Source organism: Cynocephalus volans, chromosome 12 (assembly GCF_027409185.1).
Source record: "Cynocephalus volans isolate mCynVol1 chromosome 12, mCynVol1.pri, whole genome shotgun sequence".
Classification (NCBI taxonomy): Eukaryota; Metazoa; Chordata; class Mammalia; order Dermoptera; family Cynocephalidae; genus Cynocephalus; species Cynocephalus volans.
The window spans coordinates 71,361,338-71,377,520 of record NC_084471.1 but is presented as its reverse complement, the minus strand read 5'-3'; the positions used below and the strand labels follow the sequence as shown (position 1 = coordinate 71,377,520).

At 38.7% G+C, this 16,183-nt stretch overlaps 1 non-coding gene across 1 annotated transcript; it reads left to right on the top strand.

Annotated features, from left to right (window-relative positions):
• Positions 1–15,602: 15,602 nt before the first annotated feature.
• TRNAV-GAC (transfer RNA valine (anticodon GAC)) lies at positions 15,603–15,674 on the top strand. The gene has a single exon. It is a non-coding gene; the product is annotated as a tRNA-Val (tRNA).
• The last annotated feature ends 509 nt before the right edge of the window (positions 15,675–16,183 follow it).

The following is a 16,183-nucleotide window of genomic DNA, read 5'->3' as shown; positions in this document are numbered from 1 at the left end:
GCTCCCAACTGTTGTATGGAGGAATCCTGGCTCTCGTGGAGTGGAGTGGACCACATCGTACTCTTTTTCCTGGGCCACTTAGCAGCCTAAGGCCTACAATGCTAAAAATAGCTAGAAGCCTCCTGCTTGCTTTCTCCCAGGCCTATACTCCAATCTTGCTATTACAATTAAAAGGACAATAAACTGACCTAAGAACATAGAGAACTGAGTAGTGGTGGGGTGGAGTAATTAAATTAGCGTATATATGATTTAAGTTCAGAAAATGACATTGGTTCTAAATCTCCATGGAGGCAGTACTTCTGGCCATACCGTAATTAGATCTTACCTAGATAGGATAATAATACTTTTAGTTGAAAGTGGGAAGGGGGAGGTTGTGGCAGAAGTAAAAGAAAGAGAAAACACTAAAACGGGAAGCTCATCCTGGGGAAAATGCCTCTATGGTGACCAGCAAATCTCCGTTTCCTTCAAGGTCAGCAGAAGTGATAGCTGGAGGGACTTCCTGTCCCATAAGTGCTTTTAAACATTGAAATGATGAGCTAAGGAGTATAATTTCCTACTGTGTAGGTTTTTGAGAATATTTCAATGAATATTCCAGTATTTCAAGTCTGGTTTAATTTTGGTCTAGTCCAAAGACAAAGGACAGCAGCCTGCACAGTTATCAGTGCCTTCAGGAGAATGCATGGCTCCTGTCCCTAATCTCCTTCCTTAGTTAATGGTATTAACAAACTCTTAGTCAGCCAAGTCAGAAATGAAGGAGTTACCTTCCACCCGCCTCTTTCTAACCTCCATATTAAATTGTCATTAAACACTGGTAAATATTCTTTATCTTCCTCTACTCTCCTACAGGCACTCTATACTCCAGCTACTACTCACTTTTCCATATACTCCATAGTTTTCTGAGCCTCCAAGTCTCTGCGTATGCTATTCCCTGTTTCTGGAATTCACTCTCCACACATTTTCTCCATTTGACAAACTGCTTCTACAAGACCAACTTCAACTCTTGCATCCATAGTGAAGCCTTCAGTGATCCTACCTACCTCAGCCCATCTGCACTTGTTCCTGCCTATCCTAAAAACTCATGACATGTTATAATGTCTTCCCCTCTACACTACGAGCTCCTAAAATATAGAGATTTTATATCTTATCTCCTGGCACATTGCCCAGCACATAGCAGTTTTTAAATATACACTTGTAGAAAGAGTAGTGGAATAAATGACCATGTGAATTCCAATTTTCTACATTATTTAATGTTGCCAATTACATCAACTTCAGAACCAAACCCCTATAAACTTTTCTTATCTGTAAAATGAAGAAAAACATATTTGTCTGATAAGTTTGTTATGAAGATTAAAAGGAAGTTTATTCATTCAACCAAAAATGTGTGTGTGTGTGTGTGTGTGTGTGTGTGTGTGTATGTAAATCACATAGAACCGTATCTGCAATAGGGAAAGGTGCTCAATGAATTTTAATTTGATGTTTCTTTTTCCAGGTCACTGGATAAATGAAAAACATTCACTAGGACATTTATGTTTTTAAATGTCAGTAAGTCTCAAAATGCCCAAAGCCTTTTAAAAACAGAGTCCACCAATTAAAAATGTATTTCCTAAGCACTGCTAAGTGCTATAGATTCTGTATCCTGGCAGAGCAGGCAGTACAGCTGGGGATAGTAGTATTTGACACGCAAAATATAATATAACATGATTAAGAGTTCTGATAGGGCTTCAATAAAGTACTGGGGGATCTTAAAAGTAATGAAATGATAAAATAGAAAAAAAATGTGCACAAAGAATAAATAAAAATCAGGTGCAAGAAAAAATATCTGCTAATGGCTGACAGATTAAAGAGGTTGTTCTTGAAAAAAGGCATCTTTGTAAAAGAATAAAAGGCCAATCTAAGTTAGAACAAGAGTTAAGCCCAGAAAGACATCAGTTTAGGTATAAACTGGAAATCACACATAAACTTTAAGTAGGCAGTGAGACTCCTCACCAGGAGCAAAAAGGAAAGAAATTGGAAAAGCACAGGCCACAGAAAGATCCTGTAAACCCAGAGACCTTGTCCACCAGGCTTCTCTGACCCTGCAGCCTTTTACACCAGCCCCATCTTTAGAAAGACAAGGCCCTTACCACATCCTTAAAGGGCCAGAAAAGAATAGTTGTTTCTCCATTTGGTGTTACATATTACTCAGAAGCACTGGAATTATGGCATTTTTAAAGATTTAAAATTTTGAGAAATAATTTTGAAAGTCCATGATTTTCACTAACACATCTATGTAAACTTTGAGGAATTTAGGAATTAAATTGGGAGACAACAAGTAATAAAGTTTTGCCATGTATTTCCTAATGAAGGTGTAGGGACAAAAGCATGTGAATCTCTACTTGGTCACACATTTGGAGGACAGACGTAAATGACTTTTAGGAAAGGACAATTAATCCTTAGTGTTATCCCTGGAGGCCTCTGTGGGCAACTTTGTTACAGTTTAGCAACCCATTCCAACATCTCACAAAAAACTCACTTCAGAAGTGTTTGTATTTCCCTTTTTTTCCATTTTAAGCTCATTCCCAGCTCCCTTTTCTTCAGCGAGATGAACAGTGAATAGTCTCTTTGCTCCTCATGGTGCCTTGCCAATAACTGGCTTGCAACAGAGGTGTGTCAAATTGAGTCAAATTGTAGAAGTGTTTTAAATTCTCTCATTGTTTGTCTCAGTTTTTTCTGCCTTCACTTTGTCATCCACCTCTTTGCTAATGGGTCCACTTCAATTTCTCCACATCCCTCTGAGGATCTCTGAAGTTCTTGCAGTCCCTGAGGATGCCTGTGCCCAGACTTGGCATGCCAGATCCCTGTGGTGAGCCAGACCCCTGTGGTGTACAAAGATGGTCCTTCTTGTCAATCTACATGAATGGGAGACATCACAAATAATGGAAATACCAAAAATAATCTCATTCTCATTTCATAGGTGAGGTCCTAGCTCCATATTGTGCCTCCCTCCACCTTGTAAGACTTGGTCTCTTTCCATCGTCCCTGTCCCTTCTCCAGCTGAGCCCTAAAGTGAATCTATTATTCCACGGCAGAAGCTATAATAAAACCAGACTAGGCTAGCTGCTCCCTCCCTTCTCACGGTCACCCTCAATATGGAGATTTAAACAAAGAGTAAAACAACCTAAAAGCTAAGGAAAAAAGAAAGAAAATGATATGCAAAGGTATCTCTAATAATGCTCCTCTGAATATTCAGAACCCATGTGTATGTTCAAATATGGGTGAATAAGAAATTTGGGAGAAGTACTTAGTAATCAAGGAGAACTACTGAACATCAGTGGACTGGATAATAGGTTCAGCTGTTCCATGGCATTAATTAATCTGAGCTATTTTCCTATTTAATACGTCCCCCTCCACACAAAATTTGGAATGACTTCTAAATTAGAGAAGAAGAGAGAGAGAGAGATAATGAGAGAGAGAAAGAGAATCGTTACCAGAGAAAATTGATACTATTCTCTGTACCAGTAGGATGTAGGATGGAAAAAGCTGAAACACACAGAGTCCTGGACTAAGAAATAGATTATTTTAGGAAGTGGACAGTTATGTATTTATGAGATTCAAAAACTCAAAACCACTCAATAGCAAGAAAACAAATAACCAAATTAAAAAATAAGCAATGGACTTGAACAGACATTTCTCAAAAGAAGACAATGGCCAAGAGGTATATGAAAAAATCTTCCACATCACTAATCACCAGGGAAACGCAAATTAAAGCCATAATGAGATATCACCTCACACCTGTTAGACAGACTATCATAAAAAAGAAAAAAGATAACAAGTGTTGGTGAGGATGTGGAACCCTTGCACACTGTTGGTGGGAATGTAAATTAGTACAACTATTATGTTAAACATTACAGAGGTTCCTCAAAAAATTAAAAATAATAGAACTACCATATGATCCAGCAGTCCCACTACTGGATATACAGTATATCTAAAGTAAATGAAATCAGTATGTCAAAGAGATATCTACACTCTCACGTTCACTGCAGCATTATTCACAATAGCCAAAATATGGAATCAACCTAAGTGTCCATCAGTGAATTAATGGATAAAGGAAATGTGACATATACATACACACACACACACACACACAATAAAATACTATTTGCAACAACATGGATGAACCTGAGAACATTATGTTAAGTGAAATAAGCCAGGCACAGAAAGACAAATGCCACATGATTTCACTCATATGTGGAATCTAAAAATGTGGGACTCATGGAAAAAAAGTAGAATGGTTGTTACTAGGAGGGTGGGGGGAGTATTTGGGGAGATGTTGGTCAAAGGATATAAAATTGCAGTTAGACAAGAGGAATAAGTTCAAGAGATCTATTGCACATCATGGTGACTATAGTTAATAATGTATACAGTACTTGAAAATTGCTAAGAGTAGATTTTAAGCATTCTCACCATGAAAAAACAAGTGTGTGATGTAATGAATATGCTAATTAGCTTGATTTAGCCATTCCACAATGTATACATACATATATATATAAATATTCACCATACATATATATAAATATATACCATAAATATATATGTAATTTCTTGTCAATTAAAAAAAGAATTCACAGTCTTACTTTTAGTCAGATTTGGGGCACAATGTCAAATGACTTTGTTATCTCAAGCTAAATGACATGCAAAATAATTTTTTTTCCCTGCAGACTTAATCCTTTTTTTTCAGACCTAACATTTGAAAAATGATTTGTGAAGCTGATGTAAAAACTTAAAACCAAAATACATAAATTCTCATGCATTTTTTTAAAAAACCACACCTGAAACATAATCTAATCACTTATTAGAAAAGCAGTGAGGCACAATGCAGGGTAAAATAGAGGGACTCTGAAGTCAGGCATACCTGAAATTCACTTTTAACATTGCCACTTACTATAGTGTGGAGTTGGCTTGCTGACTCTCAAGTTTTTCCTCCTATAAAATGATGATTAACAAAAATAACATATGATTAATGGCTGGCACAGATTAGACAATAAACATTAGCTCTGATCTTTGTTTCTTCTCTTTCTCCCTATGGTTTCACTCCACACGTGGAAAGAATACTGCAAAGACTTGGCCAGCCTCCCACTTTCAAGCCAAACTGCTCCTGCAGAAATCCAGACAGAGGAGAAGACCTCATCCACCCTTTATAATCCATCCTACTGTTTCCTGCTTCTCTCTGTCAGAAAGTTCTTTCCATCTAACTCAGCTTTTTTTCTGATCTATTCAAGTCCCCTTTTCTCTTATCTGGCTCCCAGAAATACTGCAAAAAAAAAATGTGGAACTCGTGCTCTGTATGACAATCTCCAAGAGAGGACCATCCTTGAGTCACTTCACAGCCTCCCTTTCCCCAGAGAACAAGACAGAAAAATGCCAGATAGACAGAAAACATCAACATGCACTAACACGTAGAGGAAGGTTCAAAAAAGAAAGAAGTGAGAGGAATTAATCGTAGACATAGGGGAGTGATCTATTCTTTCTTTAAAAAGAAGAAAAATGTTAAAGCCAAAGAAAGGATTAGAGAGACTGAAATAGAGGGAAACAGAAAAAAGTATAAAAATATAAGATAGGTTCTAAAGAGACGTACATCAAGAGATGCAGACACCAAGAACTCTAAACTAGAGACAGGAAAAAAGAAAATGAGTACAAGAAAAGCCAAACATGGAGGAGATTGAGAGGCTGACCAGCCCATGCTGGGCGTGCTGCCTGGTGATGCGCAGCCAGAACTAAGGAGCCAGGTGCTTTCCCAAGCTCTAGGAATGAGAGGTTGACTTGTGGGGTTGTCTCTCCTCCCCAGTCATTAGAGACAGGCCTCTGCAGATGGGTCTGGTTCTCTGTCACACCCATGCCACCTGTTCCTCAGCCAGAGCCAGGAGGGCAGGTGGGCAGACCGAGAGATCCTGATGGAAACGCAGAGGGGAGACCCAGAGGGAGACGTGAGTAACTAGAGAGAGTTGGGACAACAGAGACCAAGCTAGAGAGGGAGAGACAGAGAACGGGGGAGGTTAACAAGAGCTGTGCCATCTCCTCCGTGGCCACTGTGTGCAGAGTCCTGGTGTGGTTGCTGAGGAAGCCAGGGAGTGTTTATCTCTCGGGTTGCCCACAGAAGCAGGGTCAGCTTTCACCACAGAAGCATGCACATTGACTGTGTCCATGGGCTTCAGCACGTGCTGGCGAGGGCATTGGCTGTGCTGGTCTCAGGCTCGGAGGAGGGATCCAAAGGTGCAGAGAGACGGTGCAGTAGTTTTGCTGCAAACCAGCTGCTCATTTATAGAACGGGGAGTATGGGCTCCTGATCCCTCTACCCTCCTTCCCCATCCCTCTCCCTTGCGTGCACACTCACGTACACACACACTCAGGCAGGCACAAGCTTCTAACTGGTTACTGTGGGCGCCAACTGTAATAAGGCCAACTATATTCTTGAAGCCTGACCATTGCAACTGTATCTCTGGGGATAGTCTTGTACCAGCCCATTCCCAGGCTCAATTGTGAGGCCATGTCGGTGGCAAGTGGCCCTGGAAGGTCTAGAATAGTCCCAGGTTTTCCCAGGAAATTTCTGTTCTCTTTACCAAACAACTTAATAGATAAGGGGGCCTGGTAAATATGATTCTTGCCGCCCCCCACCCCCCACCCCACAGCTTCATGTCTGGGAAGCTTTTAACTCTTGTCCACCTATTTCCCAATTTTATTTTGAATTAATTTTCTAGCTAGGGTTTTTGCTGTCTTAGACACCACTTCTTGTACCTCAATGAAAAATTTTTTTCAAATCATTATGCTGTGTTCAACACAACAATAAATTTTGGCTGAGCACCCACTCTGGACCAGGCTGCTGACAAGGGGGTAAACAGAGAGACCAAAGATCTCCCTGATGGAGCATGCGTACTTGATAAGTTGCTCCCCTCCTAACCCCGATCTTCTCTACCTCTTCATCATCACAATAATCCTTTTCAGATCTGACATGCCCTTCTTTCCCCTGATCCACCCACTGTTTTTCCCAAATCTTGCCTAGTATTGAATTATCTACCATTTAAATTCTGCATAATCCAAAGAACTTCAGTAATTCTCTCACTCCCCCAATTCTCTGCAGCTATTCTTTCTACTCCTGAAATTCCTGGACTGCTATAAAATTAAAGTTTATGATGCTTGTGTCCTTATTCTAAATGCATGGACTAGCTTTTTCTTTCCACCCGACCATATACCTCCACCACCATTTTCAAGTCTGGGTCTTACCAAATCTGATATAATTGGGACATTTTGGTAACAAAACTGTGCATAATAAGGCACAAAAGCTAAAGCATCGGAAAGTTGACCATTGCCATACAAGACGTTTGATGATCCTTCATATATTCACTCAAAAGTTGCTGCAGGAGGAGGACCAAGAGGTGGCCCTGGTGCTCCCGGGCAGGTCGGCGCCCGGAAGACGTGACGCCATGCAGCAGCCACTGCGCGATGCAGCCAGGATGCCGAGCCCAGGCGGGGTGCCCTCCGAGAGGGGCGCAGCGCCTGTCTCCAGCCTGGGATGAGGGCCCTGCCAGCTCCAACACCACCCTTGCTCCGAGTCTCTTAACCTGAGTGTTAGCATTTTAAAGAGACCCCCTCAAGAGTTGTGTCCTCTAACTTCCCCCACCGCCAGCCGGGATCTCTTGACGAGACTGTAACTAGGGATATTTGTACAACTAAAGACTCTATTTTGTGGTTTAAGGAGAATAAAGTCGACTACCTTAAAGAAAAAAAAAGTTTCTGAAAAAAGCAAACTCTCAAGCACTTTATTTTTGTTTTTTGTGGGTTTTTTTAGTTTATTTTTTATTGGAATATAGTTGATTGTACATATCTATGGGGTACAGCATTGAATATCAATACCTGTGTGATGTGGTGTTCAAATCAGGATAATTAGTATATTCTTCATTATGCAATGTAACCGATTTTCGTGGCCCTTTACCAATTCCTCCCTTTTCCACCACTCCTGTCCCCCTTTTCCACCTTTGGTAATCTCTGTTCAGTTTTCTTCTCTTGAAAGTTCAACTTATTATTGTGATTGCTGTATCTTTCTTTTTTCATTTATTTGATTTTTTTTTTAAGCTCCCACATATAAGTGAGGACATGAGGTATTTCTCTTTCTGTGCCTGGCTTATTTCGCTTAACAAAAATTTCTATAAGTTCATCCATGTTGCTGCAAATGGCAGTATTTCATTCTTTTTTATGGCAGAGTAGTATTCCATTGTATAAATATACAACGTTTTCCTTATCCAGTCATCCAATGATGGACATTTAGGTTGTTTCCAACTCTTGGCTATTGTAAATAGAACTGCAATAAACATGGGAGTGCAGGTGTCCCTTATTTCTATACCATTAACTGATATACTAAGTAGAAAGATTATTGGGCTGCTCACGTCCCTATAACCTCTGGACCACATCATTTTATTGACAGAATTCCAACCCAAACATAACATGCAATTCAAGTTGCTCCAAATGATATTTTCTTCCTGGAAGGTATTGTATGAAGTAAATTAGTGAGTGTGTTTTTCTGACATTATAATGTTAAAATATCACTTCTTACAGTATATATATTTGTGTGTTTGGGGTGAAAAAATAGTTATACCATAAAAAGAGTTGTCCTAAAAGTGGTAGAACTTCAGGAACCATTAGGGCAAAGTTTTTAACTTTACAACATTCTGTCAGGTAAGTCTCTAAATATTTCCATTTATTTAAATTTTCTCTAGTGACATTCAATAATTTTGTGAGCATTTTTTTTTTCCCCATGAAGGAATGCCCTTTTTCATTAGAATTATTCCTATGTACTTTATATTTTGGATAGTATTTAAAATTGTATCTTAAAATTTACATTTTTAAATTTGTTTGCTGGTGATAGAAATGCAATGAGATTCTTTCCTATTAATTTTGTATACAATAATCTTGTTAAATTCTATTAATTTTAATAAATTATCTGCATTCTTTTGGTTTTTCTATAATGACAATCATATCCTCTATAAATACAGTTTTTGTTCATTTCCAGTGCTTATACCATTGTTTCTATTCTTGCTTTACTGTATTGCCTGGGATCTTCAACACAATCTTGAATAAAAGTAGAGATAACAGTTACCCTAGGCTTGTTTATGTTCTTAAAGATGATGCTTTCAATGTTTCACTATTAAAGATGATGTTTGTTATAGGGTTTTGGTATATAATCACTTTAATAGCTTAAGGAAGTTCTTTTCTATTCCTGGTCTGCTGAGAGTTTTTTTAAAAATTATAAACAGGTGTGAATTTTTAATAAAATAGATGGCTTTCCTGCATCTCTTGAGATAATCATGTGTTTTTTCTTCATTTGCCTGTTAATGTGGTGATTTATATCAATTCATTTTCTAATGTTAAATCAACTTTGAATCACTGGGATAAACTTGACTTTGGTCATGATATAAGGTATCTTTTTTTTTTTTTTTTTGTCGTTTTTTCGTGACCGGCACTCGGCCAGTGAGTGCACCGGTCAGTCCTATATAGGATCCGAACCCGCGGCGGGAGCGTCGCCGCGCTGCCAGCGCAGCACTCTACCAAGTGCGCCACGGGCTCGGCCCATAAGGTCTCTTTTTAATACGTTGTAAGTTACAATTTGCTAAATGTTTAGAAATTTGGCAACTACGTTCATGAGTGAGCTTAGTTTACTCTGTTTTTGTCAAGTTTTGGTATGGAAGTTATGTTAGCATCATTAAAAAAGTTGTGTTTCTCTTTTTTTCTAGTGTATCCCAAATTAGAACTTTTTTCCTTGATTGTTTGGTATTTGCCTTAAAATAATATCTGGCTCTTTAAACAAATATTTTTTAACTATTGTTTTAATTTCTTGCTTATAAGAGTGTTTATGTTTCCTATTTCTTGTTCAGCCAGTTTGGAAAATTGTATTTTTCTAGTAATTTTCTATTCATCTATATTACAGCTTTAATGGCATAAAACTTTCCATAGTATTCTCTTAAAATTTTAAAAACAGGTATTAGTTTTCTATTACTGTGTAACAAATTACCACAAATTGAGTGCCTTAAAGTATAACAAATTTATTATCTTATAACTTCCATGGGTCAGGAGTCTGGGTATGAGTTAGGTGGGTCTTCTGCTCAGGGTCTCACCAGGCTGCCATTGAGGTCTCATCTGGGGTTGTGATTCACATCTGATGTTCAGGGTCTTCTTCCAAGCTCACTCGTCGTAGGCAAAATTCATTTCTTTGCAGCTGTATGACTGAAGTTCCCGTGTTCTTGCTAGCTCTTAGCCAGGGCCTGCTCTCAGCTCCTGGAGACTGCCCTCAGTTCCTGGCCACGTGGCCCCATAGGCAGTTCACAACAGGGATGTTTGCTTTCTCCCAGGCCAACAGGAGCATATCTCTCTGACTTACAACTCTTTTCTAGTCTGCTACAATTGAGTCTCATATATGATAAGTTTTATGTTTTGACTTTTATTGTTGAGAAAAAAGCTGTCAATCTAATTGTGGTTCCTTTGAAGGTAATGTCTTATTTTTCAGGCTGTTGTTAAGTTTTTCTTTGTCTTTCATTTTCAGACATTTCAATTATGTGCCCAAGTGTGGCTTTCTTTTTATACGTAAAATATTTTGGTGATATTTAGGCCCTCTTTAATTTGTGAACGGATGCTTTTTTTGGTTTTGAAAAATTCTCAGCTCTTTTCTCTTCAAATGTTGCTTTTGCTCTATCCATTCTTTTATCTTCTTTTCTTCCACTTTGCTAATTTTCTTATCAGCTGTTTTTAATCTGTTTAAATGCATATTGAATGCTCCTGGATCTTGGCCCTGAAATTCTTCACTGCCTTTTTAGCTATTTAATGCTTTTAAGAAGATATTTTTAAATATGAGCTTTTGATTGTTAGTGAGGTGGTTGGTCCAAATTACCTGAACCATTGATATCAGAAGCAGAAGCCCCTTTTATAACTCACTCTGCAACATCTGTGAATCTTTTATTCTTAATGTTATTTAAGTCTTTTTTTAAGATGTCATACCAGAGACTTGTTAAACTAATTTCTTCAAACTTTTTAATTAATTTATTATTAATTTTATTAATTTTTTATTAATCTTTGGATTTTGTTGAAATTGGTCTATGATATGCAGTTTTTGTATTTCTTCCACCTTCCTTGCATAATCTTGTATTCTGTGATTAATTGCTTAATTTATTAATTTTTTAATCTTTTTTTCTAATAAGAGAAAGTACTGTCCTAATTACTGCTCTAGCCATTTACTACAAAATTGTATGTAGTTTCATTATTATTTTGGGGTCCATAAACTTTTTTAGTTTTTATTATAATTTATTCTTTTGCTGAAAGCTGGACATGATGTACTGGTAAAAGGAACGGAGCTATATGGTCCTTTAATGTGAGGCTTTATGCTTATCTGATTAGAAGTTAGGCCGTGTTTACTGTTTGCTATAGCTGTGGTGTCAAGGCTAAAATTTCCTCTAGTGTCCCTATTTTTATCTCCTCTGTTGTCTTTTGTTTTTCCTAGAGACTCCTTCTTAAATAGGGTCTGAGGCATGCCATTCTTTCAGCTGAAATCCCTGAAATCCTCTAGCCCTATTGATGTGGTAGTAAGGTTTAGGGGAGGGGAAGCATTTTATAATCCGGTGATTAGGTCTCAGTCTTCTACTAAGCCTGTGTCTCTGGACTGTGACCTTCACAAGTGCTTCTTAGGTTTTTTTTTTTTTGCCCTCCTTAGCTGAGACAGGAAGCGGGGCAGGTGTGGAGTTGGGTGTTTTCCTTCCCCCAGGTTGGTTAGGCTCTGATAAAATAGTTTACCGTGAAGGCAGTCTGTTAAGGAGAAAAGAGTTTCTGGGCTTATTTCAGAATGGTCACTTTTCCCCGCCCCCCTCTGAAAGCACAGGGGGACTTTTCTCTGATCTTAACTCTGAGAATCTAGTGGGGCTCCTGGAGGTAGAACTCATAAAAGGATAGGGGGTCCCCTAAGGGTGGGCCTCCAGGAGTATTTATCTCTCAAGCTAGCCCATGCTCAGTCTCCAGCAATTAGTCAATTGCCCTTTAAGTGTTCCTACCAGGCTCCAGCCCCAGCTTCTGCTCCCAGTAAGCTTTGATTCTCTGTTCACTGTCTCTCAGTTTTTGGATGGTGGTTTGCCCTGTGACCTCAATTCTCTGATGGATCTAATAAAAGTTGTTGATTTTCAGTTTGTTTGGGCTTTTTTTGTTGTTTGTTTGTTTGTTTGTTTTGGTAAGAATGGGAGTTACAACTTTCAAACTTATTACGTTTTACACATCAGACTAGACTTATAATTCACTCTTTATCTGCAAGTTTATTAGAATATGTCTCTTAGTTTCCAAACACATGGGTTTCTTTCTAGTTATTTTTTTGATACTGATTTCTAACTTAATCGCATTATCATCAGAGAATATGGCCTGTATGATTCTAATTCTTTGAAATGTTTTAAGATTTACTATGTGGGCTGCTAAATGGTCTATTTTGAGAAAATTTCCATTTCCAGTTGGTAATATGTGTCTGATACCAGTTACTGAATCAATCAGTATGCTGGGGGGTAATGGATGGTACATTCAGACAGAACAAATGAAAGAACTTACAAAGACATGGGCAGGATTCAGGGGAATCAAATGGAGTGAAGCATCCTGGGACTATCTCTTCAGAGCAGGGAGCAGGTACCACCTTAAGGCAACAGGGAAGGGAGGTGAGATCTCTGGCTGGAGGAGAAAGCCACACACAGGACAGGGGCTTTGGAAAAATCAGGGAAGGAGCCAGGAGAATAAATATCCTCCTGTCTTCTATCTTGCTAGCAACTCTCATTCGTTGAGGGCAGCCAGACTCTAAAAAGCAATGAAGCTAGTTGATGTAGTAACTAAAGGTCTGCCCACCAAGACACGGATCAGGAGGAAAAGGTGGGTGCCGGAGACCAGCTCCAGTCGAGTTGGGGGTCTTTGAAAGAGGGATGGAGAGGCGGCGAAAATGAAAAACACAGGCAGAGACCTTGGTTCCTCTGAAGCACGCTCTCACCCTGCGGGCTGTCAGCGCTGTTGCAGCCAGAGCAGCTAAAGCAGCTGAAGCAGCCTTCAGACTGAAAACAGCATTTTTATTTGTTACACAACACGGGGGAGTTAATGTGGGCATTTTAACTACATAAACCTTTTAAATTATTAAACCAATAGTTAAACAGAAACTTTTCTTAAAGTTACGTCAGTTCTCATAAAATTAATAATTCACAAGGTTAAATAAAACTCGGTGTTCAGCCAATTCTTTCTGGTGATTATATCTGTTGTGGTCGATTAGTCCGTGACTCGCTGTTCTTAATGTTTCTCACCATTGTGTTTCTTTTTTTTTCTTGCCCTCGTATTAACCTTAAACTTATTACTACCAGCAAGCATAAATTATATGTCTGACTCAAAATTGAGACGGCAGCGATTGTGGTTTCAAAGTGTTAAACAAACCTTATATATATTTTTAACTTTGATTTAATGATTCTCATATTTCTATAGGCATGAACCTATTGTTTATTTGGAAAAGGAATAAAAGATATTTGAACAGCTTTATCATGCATGTACTTAACATAGCGGCTGTGTGGCCCAATGTAAAGTGTCAAAGTGCCCAGCACCATCCCTCACAAAACCAGGTGCATTCTAAATTTCATCTGTAATCTTTATTTTCAGGAGGGAAAGTTGTGCATCATATGTTTTTGTCCCAATATCTTACTAAAATGTTTTTATTTAACTTAGGACACCAATGAGTAACAGGGTTTCTACACATTCTTTCTCATAAACTTAATTTTTTCTATAGTATCTTTTTCCATTAATTCCAACCATTCTCTGACCGTTAATGTAATCCCCTGTAAATGACGTTTGTCAACTTAAGTCATATTTAGGACGTCCCCTAGGAGGGTACCAAATTTTTCTTTTTCCCATATTATAATCCATATAACCATTTACCCAGATGGTGGGAAGAGGATGGGGATTTCTATTGTTTATTAATTTCTTCGGTAAAAATAATTGCTCATGGCTTATGAGTATAAGGTGTTTTTAAAACATCTGTTGGTGTAATAAATTGACTCAAAAGGGACAATCTGGAATTGTTCAATCTTCCCGGATCTTTTGTGGGATAATCTAATTTTACGACAATTGTTTGTGTGTCATTTTTTGCATCTTTTGCAAACTCAGGAAACTGCCACGCTGACCGAAACAACAAAAGAGAAAGCAAAGGCAGCACCACTATGCCAAGGCAGAGATCTTTACAGTGAAAGCAAGTGCTGGTAGCTGTGGCCCTGCCAGCAGCTCTCCCACCAGGGCCTTGCCAACTCGGAAAGGGCAGCCCAAGCTATTCTTTTCAAGACCCCACCACGGCGTGGACCGCGCCAGTGGGTATTTGGTTCTAGGGAGGCAAAAGACAATATCCAACACAAATGAAAGGTAGAGCAGATTCTTCTGGATGGGAGCATATTTCCTACATAGGGGGTGTTAGAAAAAGGAAAAATAATTGGCAAAAGAAACAATTGATATCCATACATGGGAGTGGGAAAAGTGAGGCTACTATAAGATGGTAGCTGAAGTTTAGTGTGCTCTGGGGGAAAGATAGGCATTGGTAAAAGACAGGAGATTGGTAAGTGAATGAGGAAAATTGTTGAAATTCTAGGAAGTATTCCCACAAGAGGGCACAGGATTTCACAAGTTGCACTAAATGGATTTGTAAGAGTCCTACTGCAGAAGAGCAGAGGGGACAAGGGGTAGGAGTGAGCCAGAGAGGAATATGAAATTGGTGGGCACACGGGAAAGATGACTGCTGGGTTGAGGTTTTGAAGTAACATAGGGAAGGGGCAGAATTTAACTAGGAGTCCATGCTAGTGGTAGACAGAAGGGCGTGATTGGGTAAGAAAAGTCCTATAACTTGTGAAAATTGGAGGAGTAGGGGTAGGCTCAAATAGAGACAAACACAGAGGTTTTAGAGAAGATTTTATCACAATTAATTACACAGAACATTGCCATGGCAGTATCAGCAGAAATCCTGCCCATAGGCAACTAGATGCTGACTTTGCAGATGGAATAAAAGGTATTCTATTTTCTTCTTGGTTTCCTTCTGTTTCTTCTCTTCCCATATCAGTACCTCTCATCATCTTCCAGTTTCTGCCCTTTTAGTACTTATTTTCAACCTTGACACTATTGACATCTTGGACTGCATAATGTATGTGTGTGTGTGTGTGTGTGTGTGTGTGTGTGTGTCTGTGAGAGAGAGAGAGAGGAGGAGACTGTCCTATATATTGTAGGATGTTTAGCAGCACCCTGGCCTGTACCTGCTAGATGTAAGTAACATACTCCTTCTCTAAGTTGGGACAACAAAAAATGTTTTCAGACATTGCCAAATAACTCCTAAGGGCAAAATTGTCCCTGGCTGAAAGCCACTGTTCTAGACTATAAAGGAATAGGGATAGGGGAGAAAGAAGTTAGAGATATAGGAGAGAGACTCAGGGAATGTGACAATATTATAAGTAAAATAAGAGACAAAAAGGAGGGCCAGCCTGTGGCTCACTCGGGAGAGTGCGGTGCTGATAACACCAAGGCCACGGGTTCGGATCCTATATAGGGATGGCCGGTTAGCTCAATGGTTGAGCGTGGTGCTGACAACACCAAGACAAGGGTTAAGATCCCCTTACTGGTCATCTTTAAAAAAAAAAGAGAGACAAAAAGGAAACTTCAAAAAAAAAAAAAAAGCATAATTCAAATTTCACAACATGCATCCAGGCTAGTAATAAAAATTTCAAGTGGAAGTGAATAAATGTACAAATAAATTAAAGTTCTTTTATTATATTTTTGTATAATGTAGATGTCACTTGCAGCTTTAATATTTTAGTTCCTTTCTTTTCTGTCTTTGTTTTCTATGTTGTTATTTTATTTTTTCTTTGCTTTAATACATTTCTTTTTTATATTAGATTTTTAAATTTTAATTTATCAAGGTACAATGTAGTTGATTTTCATGTCCCTTTACCAATTATGTTGATATTTTATTTTTTATTTTAATTTATCAATGTACAGTGTAGTTGATTTTCGTGTCCCTTTAGCAATTCCTCTCTCCCCCCATGTTGATATTTTAAAAGCTTTAAAAACCAACACAAAGCTTGAAGAGAACCTACCCCAGGAGGGCAGGGAGTGGGGAGGTGTATCTTCAGGA